Source organism: Mercenaria mercenaria, chromosome 17 (genome assembly GCF_021730395.1).
Source record: "Mercenaria mercenaria strain notata chromosome 17, MADL_Memer_1, whole genome shotgun sequence".
In the NCBI taxonomy this organism is placed as follows: Eukaryota; Metazoa; Mollusca; class Bivalvia; order Venerida; family Veneridae; genus Mercenaria; species Mercenaria mercenaria.
In genome coordinates, this window is record NC_069377.1 from 70,738,923 (window position 1) to 70,742,943 (window position 4,021).

Sequence of the window (4,021 nt, forward strand, 5' to 3'; positions counted from 1 at the left end):
TAGATCGTGATTATCATTAATGTGTTGGTTAGAAGGAGCTAAATGTGTCCGCTACAGGTCACACCCCCTAAATAGTATTCCCTCTATATTCTATATAAAACTGGCATTCTTTAAATAGTTGCCAAATATAGCATGTTTCTAGGTCCAGAAAACCAGTGAATACTGTCTTAGTGTCTATACCTTACATGATCAGCCTCTGTCTGTTGTCAGTCAAGCTACTTACCTAGGTGTAGAAGTAACATCTAACTTATCTTGGTCCCCACATATAAACAAAATATCTAGTAAAGCATGTCAAAGTCTTGGTTTCTTAAATTGTAATATACATTCTGCTAAGAGTTGTACCAAAACAGCTGCCTATAACACCATTGCTAGACCAACTTTATGTAGTTTTGTTAAATACAATGTCAATTAAGTGATAGCAGCTCCTCCCACTAGCTCCCTAGCAGAAGGATGTCTCTCTGATACCATTATAAGTTAGTTGAATACATGCATGCGATATGACCACTTGTAGTGCCTCAGTAAATAAACTTGTAGAATAGTTTTATTGAGTTACTCATTTCTCAATACAGTACAATGGCGACGAGGATAAAAAAGTTGACCTACAATAAATCAAAATAAAAAGTGTACTTTCAAAAAACGCTGGAATTTATGATTACACATATAAGCAGGAACTTAAAAGTTTAGAACACTTTTTTGGACACCTTTGTTACAATAACTGTCATTTATCAATAACACTGATATTTTGACAATAAATATGGCACAAGGATTACCAGTTTTTCCCGCATTTAGTGTAAACGAGCCTGGCATAGACACAAGGTGGAAAAAATGGACAAACCGTTTTGAAAATCTTATGATTGGAATGAATATCAAAGACAAAACGCGACAACGTGCATTATTTCTTCACTATGTAGGGGAAGAAGTCAACGACATATTTGATACATTGCAAGGCACCGGGGACGATTATGAAACTGCAAAAACAAAACTGACTGAATATTTCGCACCAAAAAAGTGCACTGAGTACGAAATCTTCAAATTTCGACAGGCAAAACAGGACTCGAGCGGAAACATGTATAGACAGTTTTCACACGCGATTGATGGCATTAAGCAGGAATTGCGAATTTCCTGACACAGACAAAGAAACTAAATCACAAATCATTCAAGGTTGTGCCTCCACACGGTTACGTAGGAAGGCTTTACGAGATGATCTCACGTTGGACAATTTAATTAAGGAAGCACGTGCCCTGGAACTATCGGATCTACAAGCGTCCGAAATTGAGAACAATTCAAAGAAAGATGCAGTGAATGTCATGAAATCGAAACACAATTCAGCATCAACAAAACACAACTCTTATCCGACCAGAAAGAAGGCAACATGCAAATATTGTGGATACAAATACCCACAGCAATCAGGAAAATGTCCGGCGGACGGAAAGACGTGCACATACTGCAAAAAGAAAGGTCATTTTGAAAACGTGTGCAGGTCCAAGCAGAGAAATCGTAGGAAAAACGTAAACAGAATGGGATGGTGAAAGCTCTCAAAGCGAATCTGAAAGTGAAAATAGAAGCGAAAGTGAAAATAGAAGCGAAAGTGAAAATGAAAATAGCATATTTGGATTATAAGTGAATTCGTTGCAGTCATCAAGACCTAATTTGACCATCCAAATAAACGGTCAGTCTGTCAAGGCATTGATAGACACAGGGTCGTCTATAAATGTAAAGGACATACAACAAGCTAAAAAACAAAGTGATTCTCAGTAAGGTAGACACGAATGTATATGCTTATGGTGCTAATAAAGTGGACTTATTAGGAAAGCTCCAGGCTACAATTGGAACCAAACACAAGATCACAACAGCTCCAGTATATGTGGCAAAAGGTAAAAGTGGCAGCTTGTTATCTTATTTGACATCTGTTGAACTCCAGGTTATTCCTGAAATAAGTGTCATAACACAGAATAAGGTCGACGAACTTTGCGTTAAATATGGATCTGTCTTCAAGGGCATTGGAAAAATGAAAGACACTGAAGTAAAGGTGTATGTTGACAAAAATGTTCAGCCTGTCACCCAGCCGCACAGACGCATACATTTTCACCTGAGAAAACAAGCTGAAGATGAGCTCCAAAGGCTTGAAAAGTTAGACATCATTGAGAAAGTAGATGGTCCGACAGATTGGGTATCACCGATAGTGGTGGCCCCGAAGCCCAAAAGCAAAACAAACCAAATAAGGATTTGTGTTGACATGAGATTGCCTAATAAAGCAATAAAACGCACAAGACATATACTTCATACTATTGATGATATGATCGTGGACTTAAACGGTGCTAAAGTGTTCTCTAAATTAGACTTGAATCAGGGATATCACCAACTGGGACTATCAGAGCAATCACGAAACATTACGACATTCACCACACATATTGGACTGAGAAGATACAAACGCCTAAGCTTTGGTATAAATAGTGCGGCGGAAATTTTCCAAAACGCTTTAAGTACGACTCTAGAGGGACTAGATGTTGTGAAAAATGAAAACAAACAGAGCATGATAGAAGGCTTGAAGCAGTCTTAAAGCGACTACAGCAAATGAACATTATGCTAAATAAAAAGAAATGTGAATTTAACCAGAACAAATTAGAGTTCTTTGGATATGTATTTGGTGAAGACGGCATGTCGGCAGACCCAAAGAAGGTCGAAACTATCAAGAACACACCACCATCCAAGGATGTGCCAGAGGTGAGAAGCTTTTTAACTATGACAAATTATGTGTCGCGCTTCATTCAAAATTACAGCACAATTGCAGAGCCTCTAAGACGCCTGATAAAGAAAAACGTAAAATGGACATGGCAAAATGAACAAGAAGAAGCATTCCTTAAGTTGAAATCGATTCTCAGCAATGATACTTTCATGACCTACTTTGATCCTAATAAGGAAACACAGATCATCACAGATGCAAGTCCCGTTGGAGTAGCCGCAATAATGCTACAAGAAGGAAAAGTTGTGTGCTATGCAAGCAGATCATTGACAGACATTGAAAGAAATTCATATTCTCAGCAAGGAAGAGAAAAATTGGCACAAGTTTGGAGTGTAGAACATTGTCATATATACTTTTATGGACATAAGTTTTATGTGATCACTGATGCGAAATTCATTGAAAACATCTACAATAATCCGAAGTCAAAAATTGGATCAGTAAGACTTGGACGCTGGAGAATGCGACTATTATCATACGACTTTAACGTCATACATAAAAGTGGAGATTCGAACATGTCGGATTTCTTGAGCAGACACCCAGACACAGAAAAACACAAACAAACAAGTGTGGCAGAGAAATATGTTAATGTCCTGGCATATCATGATGCCCCTGTAGCCATGAACATGAATGAAATAATTCAAGCAACATCCCAGGACGTTGACCTCCAAATGGCCATTAAATATGTCAAATCTGGAAACTGGAATAATCCAAGCAAAAATAAAATCATTGATACCCTGTCACGCTGCAAAAACGAGCTGTCGTAGTAAATCTTCAAAATGGTGAAATTCTGCTGCATGAGTCCAGGATTGTTATCCCTAGGCAATTACAAGATAAAGTAATATCATTAGCTCATGAGGGTCATCAGGGAATTGTTAAAACCAAACAATTATTAAGAGAGAAAGTGTATTTCCCAGGTATGGATCAATTTGTAGAAGCAAAATGCAAAAGTTGCATTCCGTGTCTAGCAGCAACAAATAAAAAGACTCAAGAACCGCTGCAAATGAGTGAAATGCCAAAATATGTGTTTCAGGTAGTTAGCTTGGAGTTTTGTGGACCATTTCCGGATGGAAAATATTTACTCGTGCTAATGGATGAATACTCACGTTTCCCGTTCGTTGAAGTACTTAATTCAATCACAGGCAACACAGTGATTCCTGTGCTAGACAAAATTTTCTCAGAAGCAGGAATTCCAGAAGTGTTAAAGTCAGACAACGGAAGTCCCATGAATTCACACCAGTTCAAAGACTTTGCTAAGCATATGGGTTTCAAACACAAGAA

General features: G+C 38.0%; 1 pseudogene; it reads left to right on the forward strand.

The window, feature by feature from the left end:
• The first annotated feature begins 1,094 nt into the window (after window positions 1-1,094).
• Window positions 1,095-2,578, forward strand: LOC123537030 (uncharacterized protein K02A2.6-like; annotated as a pseudogene).
• Window positions 2,579-4,021: the final 1,443 nt, after the last annotated feature.